Genomic DNA, 18,997 nt, shown 5'->3' with positions numbered 1-18,997 from the left:
GCGAAATCACAAATGACATTAAATACGCCGAAAATCTACTCCGCGATTTGAATCTCGTAACGAATACACGACCTAGTGTGATCTCTGCCAGTTCCGCTGCAATTGGCGATGAGATATGTATCGCAATACAGGATCTCTTGGCCGGAAGACGGATCATTATTGATGATGAATTGATAGATTTCAACGGCGAAGATGAATTGGGAGAATATGATGCGAACCACAAACGGAATGAATACTTGAAAAAATTAATAAGTGAACATATCTTAATAATTTCTCACATCTTACACTGTTTGTTAATATTCTGTGAAATAAAATTGAAAAATTTGGTCGTTTTTGAAAAAAAAGTACACGAGCAAGATTCGAACACGGTACCTCCAGCGCGATAGGCGTGAAGCTTTACCGCTGCGTTACGCTGACTTGCTCCAAATGTATGTAATATCACGGATTTACAAATCGAGCAATGAACTTCAAAATCGATTTTCTCAAAAACCAAGGTCCGTCGCTAAAAAATCGGATAGCCAGCTACTCAGGGTAAGTGCCACTACAACATGTTTGAAGCGCATCAAAATTCGTGATTTACAGTATCGAGGGTCCCCTTGTTAGCCATTGAGGGCCTTTCTTGCGTTATATTACAAGCAGTGTTGCGTACTTCCTTATTCCACTAGTCACAAAGATAAGTAAACATTTTAACTTATTTGTGTGAATTTGTATCTATTTTGTTGGTGTGTTGTAGAATCTTCGTTCTCCTATCCTCTTACCTCATCTTAGCACATAAGTGTGTGATAGTGACATGGAGTCCGCAGCTCGTGGTCTTGCAATAGCGTTCTCGCTTCCCGCGCACGGGGTCCCGGGTTCGACTCCCTGTGGAGACAGGGATTTTCTCTGCCTCGAAATGACTGGGTGTTGTGTGTCCTTCATCATCATTGACTGGCAAATCGTCGAAGTGGCGTCAACTAAGAAGGACTTGCAATACGGCGGCTGAACTCCCCCGCATGCGGCCTCCCGGCAGGGAGAAATTGTCGTAGCGGTGTACTGCACCAGAAGTCGTTTCACAAACTCGGCCTACTGTAACAACAATGGCAACTCGGCCTCCACAGTAGTAGCGGGGAGGCCTTTAAAAAACTGGTGACGAGGCTTTACAAAACTAACAACCTAACACCGATCTTCCAGTGTTTTATACGAACAATACTCATAATGTTTTAATAATCATCTAGGAAATGTAAAATGGTTTCATTAATTTTTTGTTTCTGTTGTAGGACTCTCTGCAGTTCTGGTACACGCTGAAACCTTCGCGTCATAGTAACGTAGTACGCCACTTGCGGAGCCACAACAAATTACATACCGCACTGATAAAGTGGGCTACAGTGTACTAGTTCATTTTCTGCATTTGAAAGAGAACGACGCCGCAACACTCCATACTCAGCTGTTGGAAGAGTACGGCAAGCATTGATTATCATAAAACATAGTAATTATGTTCAAATGTGTGTGAAGTCCTATGGGACCAAACCGCTGAGGTCATCGGTCCCTAGTCTTACACACTACTTAAACTAACTTAAACTAACGTATGCTAAGAACAACACGTACACCCATGCCCGAGGGAGTACTCGAACCTCCGGCGGGAGGGTAGTAATTATGTGGCTCACGCGCTTCCAATATGGTCCGACAAATCTGAATGGCGGGTAAGAAGTGGACGCCATCTTTTTGTGAATGACATGACACTGCAAAGCAAGTGGATACCCTTGTCTTCCAGAACCGGCATACTGCACTCGAGGCGATAGTGAAAAAGTGGACGTCAGTCATGGAACAGCAACCATCACTGAAAAAGATTCAGATCCAGCCATTAGTGGGAAAGGTGATGCTGTAAGTTGTATGGGGCTGCCGTGTTGGGGGTGAAATTAAATCTCCTGAAAAGGTCACGGAAGGCTATGAATATGAAACGTCGTGGGACGGTGTCGAAGGGTGTGTTTTTGCTCCACGACAGTGTCCCTCCTCATTCTGCGAAGGATGCTGCCTCTTTTATTATTGTGTGGCAGGTATTCTCAGAGAGACTATCGGGACCACGGATTTTTACACTCAACAAAGACGACTGCTTGAGCGTATATTTGAGTATCAACCCGCCAGTTTATTACTTCTTCCAAACTAACTGTTCGGAAGCTTGGCCCTCACACTACTGAAATACAATTAAAAAAACTGTTCGCAGTTTCGTTTAATAAACGTTATTGAGACACAGTTTTAAACAAAGCAGTTAGCTGTTTCATGCACCGAATAATACCGGTTAGTCCCAACTCGTAACGTCGTAGTACAATATAATTCATTGTCTCTGTTTTGGCTGAAAAAGATATCGTAATCGCGGTGTTCTGTCCCAATAAGCGACGATGTAATAGTGTTCTCGAAACCGATTGCTGCTGATTATAGGAAGTACAATGGCTCTATAGTTTCTTCCTTTTACTGTCATCTACAAAGTGGTTTTCTAAATCTTCTTGTTGTAATTTTTTGTTTTCAGATCCTGTTGTCTTCTGCACTTGCATTTCCTCTTCAATGTCTATACCAAAGTAAAGCGATCTTCTTAAAATTAGGCAAAACAGAGCAGAGGATTGCATCACTCTCCATCTATAATGTTACACGTTTATTTAGTGTTCCTCGTAGATAATAATGTCAACCGTCTCAAAATTAATGCTGCTGATCACCCAGAAACTGCTCCTCCTTTCAGTAGTTCCAAAACTATTCTCTTTTCCAAAATTTAGTCAAACCACGCCACACTCACCTCTGATGCGTCTAAAAATTTCCAAGTCGTAGCTTGAACTGCTTACGGTTTCCAAGATGCACATTCACTTCTTCCAGACAACTCCTCCTACACGTGACTATGAAAAAAGAGTTCTCCCTACAAAATATACTAGCATTTCAACGATTATTCGACATGCCACAGTCGACCGTCTTTGCGCTGACCAGTCCCACCATGAACTACTGAGTTGGTCTACTGCTTGTTAAAACGTTCGTGAAAATTTTACATAGATGATGTCTTCCATAGCGGGCCAAAACTTTCAGAAATGCAGTAGCAATGTACACATACACACTGAAAAAGCATTACAGACCTGGTAACAGTATCAATCAACGTAACACTTTCCCGTTATTTGTTTGTACACATAAAAATTGGAAAATATGTTAAGCACTTTAAAGAAAATAAGTTAAAGAAAGTATTTACAATTCTATAGTGCTTCCTACTAGATACTGAATTGTAGAGAGGCTGTTATATAAACACCAATGTGGACCAAAATACTCCCGTCTCAACGCAACGAACATTGATAAGTGTTGCAGTCTGAAGGTAGGGTCGGCAGACACAGCCACCGAGCGCGATAAGAATCTATTACTTGTCCAGCAGCGGCTCACCGGAAAGCGCAAGGCTACGTAGCAGCAGAGCGCCAGAGACGCGCGCTTACGACACTGGCAAACCGGCTTCCGGAAAATGGCAAGGCCACGCAGTCGTGATCGCCGCTGCACGGGAACAGTTCCCCAGTAGCCACATCTAGGCCACAAGATCACTGCTTAACTTCGCTTCAGTCTCCCCCTTACTTTACACTACTACTCTTTTCCGAATGACAGTAATTTTCCATTCACAGATGCCAGCTTTCCTTACGGTCACCTCCTTTCGCTCTCTGCGAACTACAGTTTCTCGAAAAGGCAGGTGGCATTTTATCCGCTGTAGTTCTACATTAAGATATCACACATGTTCCCGATCTCTTTGTTTTTCCAGCGTGATCCGTATCAGACGTATCTTCTACCACGTGCCTAGCTGAGTATCAAGCGCGAGAATGGAAGCTTCGACATGGCAGAATGCCAGAAAATATAGATTGTACATTATGTACACATGTCTCGAAGATACTCTCTGCGATCACTGCTAAAAGCTTGCGTGATTCGCAGACAAATTTTGCGCCTAAATTCGAGGTAAAGCTGACAATGTGCGTACAGAAGAGCCAGTCGTAAGAAGAATTTAATCATTACGAATTTGAAAACATTTTTCTGACTTGACATTTAGAAAGCCTTGGTTCCATATAGTCATATGGAGGCAGTATTTCCTGACTTCTGCGTAACATTTGACTCGCTACTATGACAAGATTTAATAACAAAAGTAGGATCGTATGGCGTATCAGACAAAATTAGTAACTGGTTTGAGGACTGCTTGGTTTGAAGACCGCAGCGTGTTATCTTGGATGAAGAGCAAACGACGTAAGTAGAAATAACTTCAGGCGTGTCCCAGGGCAGTGTACAGGGGTCCATGCTGTTCACTACGCATTTTAATGACGTTGCAGACAGTATTACTTGTATTCTTACATATCTTCCAGAGGATGCAGATATGTGTAAGGAAGTACTACCTGAAAACAGCTGCACCAACATTTTGCAGATCTTGGCAAGATTTCATTGTGATGCAGAGATTGATAATTTTCTTTGAGTGCACAAAAATGTAAAACTGTGCGTTTCACAAAACACGTAAATGTAAAAGACACTACAATATCAGTGAGGGACAACTGGAATCATTCAGCTCATAAAAATACCTGCATGTAACAATCTGTATTGACATTAAATGGAATGATCACATAGGTTCAGTCGTACGTAAAACAGACGGCAGACTTCGTTTCACTAGTAGAATACAAGGATAATGCAATCAGTCTACAAAGGAAACAGGTTACAAAAACATCTGTATTGCATCTCAGAATACTGCTCATCTGTGAAGGATCCATAGCAAATAGGACAAACGGGGAATATACAAAGAAGGGCAAATCAGATGATCGGTTGTTTGCCTCACGGAACAGCGTCTCGTAAATGCTAGAAAATCTCAAAAGGCAGACGACAATTATCTCACTAGTTTCAACAATCATTATTAAGTGAATAATCTTGAGATATTCTTCAGCCCCCTAATCATAGCATCCGCAGCGATCGCGAAGGCAAGATTAAACTACTCGTAGCGCAATTGGAACGGGAGGAAATCTTAACATGGTGTAGAATATTAAGTACACTCTGTCATGCACTTCAAGGTGGCTTGCAAAGTACGTATGCCGATATTAAACCCAACATGAGTAGCAGTAATAAGGCCATCCAAAAGAAGACAGTTGATTCGGTTAATGCTCTGTCGTCTAAATAATCGGCTCTGCTTTTACAGCTCTTTTCAGCGAATCAGTGTGAAATTTGTGAAAGACGTTACTTCTTGATGAACCATATATTAAAATTTCCTTTCGCTCCATTCATAAATAGCGCGTGAGGAGAATGACAGCTTGAACGCTTCTGTGCGGGTTATTTACCTAGTTATATCCATGCGATCGCAATGGGGTACATGTGTAATGGGCTGAAAAATATTCGTTGATTCTGCCCTAACAAAAAATCCTTAACGTTGACTAACTAGTTTCTGGTGATATCAACGGAATGTGTCTTTGAACGTCTGGCAGTAAGATTTTTCAACATCTCTGTTAGACTCTCGTCAGTCAGACAAGCCTATCACAATCCGCACCGCCATCGTGTGCATGAATTCGATGCCTCTTTAATATGTAGCCGTTTGTCCTAACCCTACTGATCCCATTTTATCAGTCACTAATGACTTTCTAGTGACCTACTATCTGTATTCCTTCGACTCCTGTCCTTGTAGATTATTTTATTTTCCGAGCTGATTTGAATCCCACACAAGCGTTTGGTATGCGACCTCTTTTGTACACAAACTGCAGATTTACAGTATTCTGTCGATGAATTCCAGTCTATTATTGGCTTTCACTACATCTGTGTCTAACGGTTCACTTCATACATTGGTACTCCCAAAAGTTTGTATGGCATGAGTGACTATATTTGTGACTCACTAATGCAATTGTCAAAGAACACTGTGATTTTGCATTTGATGAAACTAGCAACTTTGCATTTCTTAACATTAAGAGTTAGTTTGGAGTCTTTGCACAAGGTTGATATTTCGTCGAGAGCCAAATGAGTGTTGCTACAGTTTTTCCTGGATATAGATTCTTCGTTGACTGTTCTATCATCTGTGTAAAGCCTGATATGGCAACTAAAATGCTGCGCTGTATATCGTGAACTGCAACGGTCCTGTTACACTTACGTGGGGGACACCAGATATAACCCTCATTCTCTGCAGATGTCTCCAGGATAATGTGCTCCATTCTCCTAACAGGGCCGGTCGGTGTGGCCGAGCGGTTCTAGCCGCTACAGTCGGGAACCGCGCGACCGCTACGGTCGCAGGTTCGAATCCTGCCTTGGGCATGGATGTGTGTGATGTCCTTAGGTTGGTTAGGTTTAATTAGTTCTAAGTTCTCGTCGACTGATGACTTCAGAAGTTAAGTCGCATAGTGCTCAGAGCCATTTGAACCATTTATCTCCTGACAGGAAAATTTCAATGCAGTCGTAAACCTGCGTAGATGAACCATAACACAGTATTTTCTTCAGAGACGTCTATGGGATAATGAATCAGAAGCATTTCTGATGTCTGAAAAACCAAATCAACCGCGCTCCCTCAATCCAGTCCGCGGGTCTACTGGCCAGCGTTGATGTTTCTGGATCATGGGCCCCCGGGCTCAATTCCCGACCGGGTGGGGGATTTTCTCCGGTCGGGGACTCGGTGTTTGTGTTGTCTGCATCGTTTCATCATCATTCGTGAATGTGGCGAGACTGGCCTGTTTAAAGATTGGGAATTTGTACGGGCGCTGAAAACCGCGAAGTTGAGCGCCCCACAAACCAGATATCATCATCATCAATCCGCAATCCATGACAGCGGATATCATGTGTGAAGAGCGCGAATTGAGCTCAACATGATGCGTGTTTTCGGAAACTAAGCCGTCTTCCAACTAGAATCTCCATCTACATACCTACTCCGGAAGCCACCGTGTGGTGCGCGGTGGAGGAGACCTTGTACCACTACTAGCCAATTTCCTTCCAGTTCCACTCCCAAACAGAAATATTGAAAATCTATGACTCAGTACGAGCCTTAATTCCTTTGATCGTATCTCCATTATCCTTATGGAAAATGTATGTTAGCAGCAGTAGAATAATTTAGCACTCAGCTTCAAATGCCGGTTCTCTACATCGTCTCAATAATCTTTCCTCCAGGGATTCTCATCAGAGTTTACGAAGCATCCCTGTAACACTCGGGTGATTTTCGAATCTACCGGTAACAAATATAGCATCACGCTTCTGAATTTCTTCCATGTCTTCCTTTAATCCTTTTAGTGGGGATCCCAAACACTCGAGCGGTACTGAAGAATAGGTGGCACAAGTTTTCGATGTGCGGTCTGCTTTACAGATCAACCACATTATACCAAAATTCGACCAATAAACCGATGGCGAACATTAGCCATCACTTGTGCCATCCTTACGCTCCCGTTCAGTTCCATACTGCTTTGCAACGTTATGCACAGATATTTAATCGAAGTGAGTGTGTCAAGCAGCACACTTCTAACGCCTTTTTGGCATTTTAAGGAATTATTTTTCCTGCTCATCCACGTCGACTCATATTTTAAAACATTAAGAGCAAGTTGCCAATCGTCACACCAGCTAGAAATTTTGTGTATGTCACTTTGTAGCGTTCTGCAGTCAGTCAGTGACAATGCCACCTCGTATACCGCAGCATCAGCAGCAAATAGACGCAGATTGCTGCTCACCTTATCTGTCAGATCATTATGTATATAGTGAATAAGAGCGTCCTATCACACTTCCCTGGGGCACTCCAGACGAATACTCGCCGTCTAGTACAACCTACTTGGTTCTGTTACTTGAGAAGTCTTCGAGCCACTCACGCACCTGGGAACCTAGTCCGTATGCTCGTACCTTCGTTAACAGTCTGCAGTGAGGCACCGTATCAAACGCATTTCGGATATCTAAGAATATGGAATGTTTTTTCTTTTTTTTAGTTAGATTACAAAGCTTGAACTCAGAACGTGTTCTTTGATTCTGCAACAAATACAAGATCGTTCATAAGTACCTTTGGAATTTCAGAAATCGACTACGTGAGACCTACACAACATACGAAATAATGACACACATAAGTGGATATAGCGTCTCTCCGAATTTTGAACTCACTTTAAAGGTGTACAGTAAGGACACCGTTCGTTACGCTGCTAAAGTCGGTACGGGCGGAAGAGCACGTGCATCCAATATATTCAATATGTATATGTGGTGTCTGTTCTGTACGACATAATCGGAAGAACAGACAATATTTTCATCCTGCAGCCACTATGAATCAAGACACAAAGGAAATGAAGACATTAGCGGCCAGTGGACTTTGATTTATATGAAAGAGGCAAGTTTGAAATTTATGCCTAACTGGGATTCGATCCTGCGTCTCCTGCTTATTACGCAGATGCACTGACCACTATGCTATCCGAACACAGTGGTCGCCACAACCTCACGGACTAACCTAGTACGCCTCCTATCAGATCCACATTCTCAACTTATACCACCCGCTACCAGCAGTGCATGCCTGCCGCCAAGTCGTGCGCTCTGCGACTATGGCACGGGGCGTCTTACGCTTCGAAAGTTCGAGAGCTGCTCTGTCCAACGACATGTTTCATTCTCTGTATGTTTCATAGTTTTCGCGTAGTCCTCAATCCGAGGAGGACCTTATGAATAAATGAATAACCCTGTAGATGTGAGTTATATAGAACAGTACTTACGTGGATCGATTCTACATCTTTCTCGTAGGCAGGTGTGACCTGTGGTATTTACTAAAATCTCTCTATAGCTTGGCAGGAATTCTATCGGACCATATGGGCTAATTGCGTTGTAGTGACGTAAGCCGTTCTTCAACGTCACTACAGCAGCGGAACATTAGTGACAGACAGCAGTATTTGCCGATTTCCCTTTGTGAAGGAATGTCTGAAGACAGAATTCAACGTTTCTAATTTTGTTCTATGTTTTTTTAGGTTCCTGTTTCGTCCAGAAGTCTCTAACCAACGGTTTTTGTGCCACTGACATCTTTAATATTGTTGTCGTCGTCGTCGTTTGATGCAGCTCTCCCTGCAAGTCTACTATGTGCAAGCCTCTTCATCTCAGAGTAACTACTGCGACCTCCATGCAATTGAACCTGTTTGCTCCATGCCTAGGTCTACCTCTACAATTTTACCACTTTCCCCTTTCACAAACTCTCTCTCTCTCTTTCTCTCTCTCTCTCTCTCTCTCTCTCTCTCTCTCTCTCTCTCTCTCTCTCTCTCTTTTTCATCCATTACCAAACGGACGTTTCCTCAGGCCTTAGGATGTGTCCTACCATCCGATCCCTTCTTTTAGGCAAGTAAAACTAAACTAAACTCCTCCCGAACAGGCCAGGGAGGCCCAACGGTACCGACCGGCCACCGTGTCATCCCAGCCCGTAGGCGTGACTGGATGCAGATATGGACGGCCATGTGGTCAACACACCGCTCTCCCGGCCGTACGCCAGTTGTCGAGACCGGAGCCGTTACTTCTCACTCAAGTAGCTCCTCAGTTTGCCTCACAAGGGCTTGTCAACAGCTCTCGGCAGACCGGATGGTTATCCATCCAAGTGGTAGGCCAGCCCGACAGCGCTTAACTTCGGTGATCTGACGGGAATCGATGGCACCACTGCGGCAAGGCCGTTGGCCCTTTTAGGCAAGTCGTACCACAAATTTCTTTTCTTCCCAGTTCAAATCAGTATCTCATCATTACTCACTCAGTCTGCCCATCTAATGTTCAGCATTATTCTAGAGCTCCACATTTCGAAAGATTCTATTCTGTTCTTGTATGAACTGCTTATCGTTCACGTTTCACATCCACACGAGGCTACAGTTCAGGTAAATAATTTACCTTCAGAAAAGACTTCTTAAAATTCAAACTGATTTTTTATGTTAAGAAATTACTTTTTTCGGGAATATTTTTCTTGGTGTTGCAAGTCTGTATTTTATATCCTCTGTATTTCGGCCGTCATCGATTATTTTGCTGTCCCAATAGCTAAACTCATCTACTACATATAGTGTGTTACTTCCTAATCTCTCAGTGTTCCATTACCCTTGTTTTACTTTTCTTGGTGTTCACCTAAAAATTTTTTCAACACAATATACGTTTCTTACAGCAGGTCTTCCCAATTCTTTGCTGTCTCTGACAGCTACAATGTCTTCAGCGTACCCGATTTTTTTTTATTTTTTGTCCTTGAACTTTAATTCCCAAACTTCTCCGTGGTTTACTTTACTGCTTACTCAACGTACAGATTGAATAACGTTGGGAATACGCTACAACCATGTCTGACTCCCGTCTCAACTACTGCTTCCCTTTCATGTCCTTCGACTGTTATAACTGGAGTCTGTTTCTGTTGAAGTTGTAAATAACCTGTTGGACCCTGTATTTTATCCTAACTACCTTCAAAATTTGAAAGTACGTACTTCAGTCAACATCTAAAAACTTTCTCGAAACCCGCAAATTGTGTAAACGTACATTTTCTTTCCCTAGACTTATCTTCTAGGATAAGGCATAGAGTCAGTATTGCTTTGAATATTCCTACGTTTCTCCGGGACCAAAACTGATCTTCCTCGAAGTCGACTTCCACCAGTTTTTCTATTCCTCTATAAATAATTCTTGTCAGTATTCTGCAACGTTGATTTATTAACCTGATGGATCGGTGGTATTGACAGTTGTCAGCACCTGCTGTCTTTGGAACTGGATTTATTATATTCTTCCTGAACTTTGTGAATGTGTGTCCTGTCTTATATCTTGCACACCAGGTGGAATAGCTTTGTCATGGCTGGCACTAGCTAGGATCTCAGTAGTTCTCAGGGAATCTCGTCTTCTACAGGGGCTTCGTTTACAGTTACGTCTTACAGTGTTCTGTCAAATTCCTCTCACAGTATCATATCTCCCATCTCAATCTCTTCCTTTTCTATGATGCTGGCTTAAAGATCATTTCCCTTGCAGAATTCTTTTGTATATTCGTTCTGTTGTTCAGGTTTCCCCTCTTTGCTTATTACTGGCTTGCCATCGGAGCCGTTGATATTCATACAGCTGCTTCCAGTTCTCTAAGAGTTTCTTTAATTTTCCCCTTGTGGAATGAACGAGGTGTTAGCAGCCCTAACGCCAGCTACGAGCGCTTTTCGCTTGCTGTGTTGCGAGATAAGTAATTTAGCTAGTAATTAATGTTTTTGCTGTATATTCTATAGTATTTACGTGCATTAGTGTCAGATAGACTTGATAAATTGAAGGTTTCAGTTTTTATTTGCGTATGAATAGGAAAAGCGAAGTTTCTGTTTAGGACCGTTTCGCGTGTAAGCAAACGTTTGCTTACATTCTCAACTGACGTTAAATACGCGGGATTATCAAGTAAGTCAGTGTACAGTACTAAGTATTTACGTTTATTAGTGTCATTTAGCAGTCTGAATACGTTTTATTAGGAAAAGTGATACTGACAGTGAATTCTAACCTCACTTGTATAGCCGGCCGGATTTGGCCGAGCGGTTCTAGGCGCTTGAGTCTGGAACCGCGTGACCGCTACGGTCACAGGTTCGAATCCTGCCTCGGGCATGGATGTGTGTGGTGTCCTTAGGTTAGTTAGGTTTAAGTAGTTCTAAGTTCTAGGGGACTGATGACCTCACATGTTAAGTCCCATAGTTCTCAGAGCCATTTGAACCATTTTGAACCTCCCTTGTATACGTTTGACTAGCGCAACCTGCGGGTGTTAACAGTTAAACATACGTAAAATACGTGGTAAATTAGTGTTACACTACAATATCTGAGTAAATCAGTGTTATAATATATCTTGTGAGCCCTTCTTACATACGATTTAGTTAGCAGCAAGCTAAAACTCACCTCGCCGTCTGCTTAAATTCCTTAGCTTGTTGTGGGCTTTAGTGGTCGTGTACTGTAAGCCCATCGGTTCCTATAAAATAGAGTTAGTATTTGTGCTTTCCTTTCTGAATTCTTATTGTTAGCTAAAGGTTTTGTTTTGTACCTGCATCTGTCAGTGTACAGTACTCTATTTACGTTTATTAGTGTCATTTAGACTCGATACTTTGAAGGTAGCAGTTTTTATAGTTTCATTAGGTAATTTTCATGTGTATGTAAACGTTTGTTTACGTTATAAATACGATGGATAATCAGTAGGTGTAGCTTACCGTAGGTTACTGTTTAATTCTTTAATAGTATTCACTAGATGGGTCCTTGCAGTTTACTCTAGGTCACTGTTTCTTTCTTTAGTATTCTCAAGATAGCCCATAACAGGAAACTAACATCACCTCTAGCTTCTATCATTCATTTTTATTGTTTTTCATTGTTGAGTGTCCTTTCTGCCAACTAGAGTGTAGCTGTTAACCTTGAGTGGCAGTAGGTTTCCTTAAGTTTCTTATAGTAAATCACATATTAGCTAGATGGATAGGGACTGTGTCTGTTGTGTGCGGATGCAGGAGGAGTTGGCCACAGTCCAAACGCAGCTGGTAGCTATGTTGGCCACAGTCAACAGGCTCCAGAGTGGCAACTTGAGGTGTGATGGGGATGGGATGCCTGGGGCAGCCTCTTGCCGTACTAGATGTGGGGGGGGGGGGGAGGGGGGGATGTCACAGCTCTGTCACTGAGCTGACGTCAGGTGCGCCTGGTCCGCTCTCACCTCAATGTGGGTGGCGGACTGAGTCGAGGTCTCGAGCTTCAAGGCGAAGGCTGCACAGGGGACGCAGGCTCCTGCCAAATACCACACACTTTGCTAATAGATCCAGTGTCCTATCTGATGGTGGGGGGGAGGGGCTGAGCCAGATCATAATGCACCTTCTGCCAGGATAATTGCCGCTCCTTCAACAAGGTCCGGCAAGGAAGGTGCGGATAGGGGTTAGTTAGTTATTGGGAGCTCCAATGTTAGGCGCGTCATGGAGCTCCTCAGGAACATAGCGGCTAAGGCGGGGAAGAAGCCCAGCGTTTACTCGGTGTGCTTGCTAGGGGGGCCTTGTCCAGGATGTGGCCAGCTGCAGATTGTTGCACATGTCGGCACCAACGATGCCAGTCGTCTGGGTTCCGAGGAAATCCTTGGGTCCTTTCGGCGGCTAGCTAAACTGGCGAAGACGGCCTCCATCTCCCGAGGAGTGGAAGCCAAGCGGTTCCAGACTGTTGCGACTAGAACCGCTGGGTTTTTCAGAGTAGGTTCCTTCCCATGGGAAACAAACTGTTGGTCTGCAAAATTACCAGTTCATGACAATGATGTGGGTGTGCCTACTGTAAAAATTGGTAGTTCGCCTAAACAGGTCATTCCAAAGGATTTAAATATGCTAAATATCATGTTAGTAAATTGTCGAAGTTTCTGTAGTTAGATCCCCGAGTTACTCTCCGAAATAAACGGTAGTAACTCCAATATTGTATTATGTACCGAAAGCTGGTTGAAACCAGACATAAATAACAGTGAAATTTTGAACTCGGATTGGACAGTGTTTAGGAAGGATAGGGTTGATGCTATGAGAAGTGGTGTATTCATTGCAGTTAAAAGCTGTTTAAATGCAGTTGAGATCGATACTGGGTCGGACTGTGAAATAGTCTGGATAAAACTGTCAATCAGACAAGGAGTGACCATTGTATTAGGATGTATTTATAGACCACCAGCATACGCAACACTCGTCGCAGAATGTTTCAAGGAAGGTCTTGAGTACATAGTAAATATATATCCAAATTATCCATTAATTATAGGTGGAGACTTCAATCTGGCGTCCATTGACTGAGAAAATTACACGTTTATCACAGAGGACAGAAGCAAAGATTCGTGTGAAGTTATTATAGGAGCGCTCTCATCATATAACCTTGAGAAATTGGTTAGAAAACTCGAGATGGGAACATATTAGGTATCTTGGTGACAAACAGACCTGAGGACAAACAGACCGGAGGAAGTTAATCTAGAAGAAGGTATTAAGGACCATAATGTCGTTGTTGCTTCTACGTCACTCGAAGTTGCAAAAAAACCAAAGGAACAGCATAGAGGTTTCTTGTTTGGAAAAGCAAATAAAAGTGTCGTTAATGAATGTCTTCATAACCAACTCCAAACATTCACGGCGGGACACAAAGATATTGAGCATCTTCGGTCGGAATTTAATGGAATTGTCCACCTCGTACTAGAGGAATATGTGCCTAGCAGAAATAGACGGGAGGGAAAGGTTCCACCTTGGTTCTACAAACATATTAGGATGTTGCTGAGAAAGCAGAGAATTTTGCACAGTCGTTTTAAACGTAGTCTTTGCCCTGGTGACAAACAGAAATTATGCGAAATGAAATCAGCTTTCAAAAGGTCAACGAGAGATTCTTTTACCGAATTTGAAAGCAATATTTTATCTGCAGATTCTAAAAATGACTCCAAAAATTTGACTATGCTACAAATAAAGTACCATTCTTATCCATCATCTATCAGAGATCATTGGAACAGCGGAAAGTTCCACAAGACTGGAAGAAGGTCCAGGTCATAGCAATCTATAAACAGAGTAGAAAATTGGATGCACATAATCACCGGCCAATTTCACTGACATCGATTTGTTGTAGAATAATTGAAAACATTTTTTGTTCAGACATAATGACCTTCCTGTACTCGGAGAAGCTCATCTGCAAAAACCAGCTCGGTTTTAGGAAACAGTGGTAATGTGAGACAAAGCTGGCCCTCTTTGTGCATGATATACAACAGGCTCTAGATACCGGCTCTCAGGTTGATGCCATATTCCTCGATTTTCGAAAGGCGTTCGACTCAGTTCCGCACTGTCGCTCGCTCCAAAAAGTGAGCGCTTACGGTCTATCCGATGACATATGCGGTTGGATAGAAAGTTTTCTAACAGACAGAGAGCAGTATGTCGTCCTGAATGGGGAGACTTCAACAGAAACAAGCGTAACATCAGGTGAGCCCCAGGGTAGCGTAGTAGGTCCGCTTTTTGCGATTTACATAAACGATCTAGTTGGTAGTATCGACAGCGGCATTAGACTATTTGCCGATGATGCTGTAGTCTACAGGAAAGTAGTATCACACGAAATTTGTGAACAAATCAGTGACGATTTGCAGAAACTAAATGCGTGGTGCAATGACTGGCAATTATCTCTCAATATTAGTAAGTGTAATCTACTGCGTATAGCAAAGCGAAAATCTCCATTAATGTACGAGTACAAAATAAATAACCAGTCTTTGGAAGCGGTAACATCCGTCAAGTATGTGGGTGTGACTATTCGAAATGATCTCAAATGGAACGATCAGATTACGCAAGTAACGAGTAAGGTGATCTCTAGATTGCGGTTTATTGGTAGAATCCTGAAGCGATGCAGTCCTTCAACGAAGGAAATTGCTTACAATACTTTAGTTCGTCCAGTCTTAGAGTATTGTTCGTCTGTGTGGGACCCTTACCAGTTGGGTCTGACTCAAGAGATTGAGAAGGTCCACAGAAGACCGGCGAGAATCGTGACGGGTACATTTATCCATCGTGAGAGCGTTACAAATCTCATAGGACGTGTGAAGTGGGACACACTTGCAGTTAGACGACGCGCTAAACGGAAGGGGCTGCTCACTAAATTCCAAAATCCGATCTTCGCCGAGAATGTAGAGCATATATTATTACCACCAACTTTCAAATCGCGCAATGATCACCATTCAAAGTTAAGGGAAATTAGGGCTCGTACTGAGGCGCTCACACAGTCGTTTTTCCCTCGCGGGATCCGCGAGTGGAACGGTGGGGGGGAATATGACTTTGGCGCGAATAGTGCCCTCCGCCACACACCGCTTTGTGGATAGCGGAGTATATATGTAGATGTACGCTTCTACGTCCTTGCATTTTTCTTATAGTCATTCCTCCTTAGTAGTTTTGAAATTTCTGTCAATCTCATTTTTCAGACGTCTGTATTCTGCTTAATTTGCTCCAACTTTCTATTTTTCACCTTTTATTCATTGAGTTAAATGCCTCCCGTGTTATCCAAGGATTTTTACTATACCCTGGATGTTTACCTATGTGATCCTCTTCAGTATTCACGATTTCATTTGTAAGCTAGCCATTCGTCTCCTACTGTATTCCTTTTCCCTGCTTCTTTACAACTTTGCCTTGTGCACCCTTTTAAATTGCGAACATACTCTGGTTCCTGGAATTAATTCATGCCCTGTCTCCTTAATTTACTATCTTCATATCAAATTCTTGTCGGGTTTCCAGCCAGATCAAACTGTCATCTGAGCACAATATTTCATCGGTCCACCTAGCTGCCATCAACTGATGATGGCGGCCAGGTTGACTGCTGAAAATTGTGCTCCGATGACAGTTTGATCCGGCTGGAAAACCGACAAGAATTTCATATACGCCAGGAAAGTCTACATAGTTACTATCTTTATACGTCTTTTTCAGTTTTAATCTACAATTTATAACCAATAAATTATGGTCAGAATTCACAACTGTCCCTGTAAAGGCCTTACATTTTAAAAAATTTGTTATAGTTTTCAGCTATATGGTCCAATAACATTTTTCTGCAGTAGTTGTTGAAAGCTTCATACATTTTGTTCTGGCCCGTCAAAACTTTGCTTTAATGTACGCTCGGTTTTGTAGGCAATGTACAGCAATAGCTTCGTGGCACTGTCTGTCACTTTTCAGCCGAAGGATAGATTTACAGCTATTAGACATTTAGACATTTCATAATAAGTCAGCAGAATTATAAAAGTTCAGAGTTTCAGATTTCAACTTACGCGATGACTCTCTTAAGAATATCAAAACCTTTTCATCACTAATTTCTGTAATTGATATGGCATTTGACGTCATCTACATAGAACTGATACAGCGCGACGCAAATTACCCATAGGCTCTTGGAGGCTGCACAACATTATACATAAAGAAAACTTTCTGAGAGTGCTCATTGGAAAAAAAAGAATCAAACAATATTCTGCAGGAGGAAAACTATATGCGTACTTACAGTCCCTCCCCGCCGGCCGCGGTGGCCAAGCGGTTCTAGGCGCTTCAGTCTGGAACCGCGCGACTGCTACGGTCGCAGGTTCGAATCCTGCCTCGGGCATGTATGTTTGTGATGTCCTTAGGTTAGTTAGGTTTAAGTAGTTCTAAGTTCTAGGGGACTGATGACCACAGATGTTAAGTCCCATAGTGCTCAGAGCCATTTTTTTTTCAGTCCCTTTCCTCCCTTTACCCACAACTGTGGACCGATAGCGATGTTAACAAACATTAGTCCCCTTGGTGACCAGCTCTGAATGCAAGATAAGTAAAACGACGTTTTCAGGTGTGTACACAGAGGTATTTTACAGATCATGGCCCCAAAAGTAGACTTTTTCTCTAATTACGAGGGACAGTCATATAGTTTGAAGCACCTCTTCGAAAAAAATCAGAGAACATAAAACTGGGTGATGATGTTAATATTGCTCTACATATTCATCCTTCAATGCGACACATTTGTCCCAAACGATGAGTGATTTCGCCAAGATCTTGGACGCAGAAGTCTGTATTCTGGCTGTCGAGCAATGGTTCCTTAACACGAGGAAAGAGGAACAACTTACTGGGTGCCACGTCAGAAGAATACGGGAGCGTGAGGAAAAATTTAATGTCGCAAAGAAGCAACATGTATGACTGTATGCTGTACAGGAAAATCTGGGTTGTACAGGAAAATCTGGGTTGCTTTCGTGGAGCAGAAGTATTCGTTTGGACAGCTTCCTGCGACACTTCTCTTAACAGTCTCCCGTAAATTTTCAATGCTGTAGTCCTGTGGCGGTTTGCACCTTCCGATTATATTGTTGTAACACAACTCTATGGTAGTACCAAAAACTCTCTGCATCACATACCTCTCCAGATGTTTGGCTGTTCATCTTTCGGGCTATGCTGAAGGTACAAGCACCCACTGTTTGCTATGCCCCTTTGCCTCTGGGTCATTGTAATACAAGAAGCACACGTCCATGATGATTGTGCGGCCAAGAAAGTAATCGGGATTGGCGTGACAGTTGCGAAATATCCATGGCCGTGTCCGATTGGCAGGCATTTTGAATGGATCTGTGCAGTTGCGGAACCAAAGGGGCAGAACCTTTGTCATGCTCAAAATATGTTGGAAACGGTTCCATGAACGACTTTCACTTTTTCCACTATCGTCTCGATTGTGATACGTCAGTCACTCTTCGGACAGAAGGGCTTCCCCAGCTCTTGCGATCTCCTGTTCTACCTCTTTGCTGTTTGCTGTTGACTACCAGTACGGCTACTGCAGCATAACAAGTCGCAACTTGATGCAGAAACAGAATTACGCTGTTTTTACAGATACAGAAGAGCATTAAAAAGTAACAGCTGTTATTCTACATTTGCTGAACACCTTATGGATATGAAACGCAACCCAGCAGGCATCAACATCAACTTGAAAAGTGTCATATACAGCAACAGCCCCCCACAACAACTAAACAACAGCACTACATACAAACAGCTGCAGTCGAAAGAAAGCGAATAACAAGTGAATACACAACTCTCTGCAACGGAACTCTGTTCTCTGCCCTCATAAAACTATCGGACAAAACCGACCCATGAACACACCCAACCACCAACCCACCCGTACACATTCACTCATTGACCCCTCCCCCTCCCCCCCCCCCCCCACACACACACACGGGACTCGACCCAGAGTCTTTTGCTCATTAGTGAGGTGCAATAACCACTACACCACCCTAGCACAACGAACTTGCACAACTGTACGGATTACCATGTCATGCCTCCCTCCTAAAGCCAAATTCCCACCCACGCCTCAGCCCACTTTGTACACCCCCTCAACTCAAACAGCATTTTCACTTGTCACTTCAGTCTGCATATATACATTATAGATGTATGTGGTTTGACAACGTCTCTTGAACCATATAGTTTCACATTATCTCTATATTAAGCTTTATTTGGCTGCAGGTGAAAAACTGTGAAATGTAAGCAAGTACAGCGCGAAACATTAAAAGAAACAGGAAAACCACAGCATGTGGTAACAAGGTATATATATGTACAGATTTCGTGTTTTAAGTTTGTAAATATTTTCTTGAAAACACAAATTTATATGTGTACAAGTAGTAAAGAGA

The sequence above is a fragment of the Schistocerca serialis genome, chromosome 3 (assembly GCF_023864345.2).
Source record: "Schistocerca serialis cubense isolate TAMUIC-IGC-003099 chromosome 3, iqSchSeri2.2, whole genome shotgun sequence".
In the NCBI taxonomy this organism is placed as follows: Eukaryota; Metazoa; Arthropoda; class Insecta; order Orthoptera; family Acrididae; genus Schistocerca; species Schistocerca serialis.
This window is presented reverse-complemented; position numbering follows the sequence as displayed.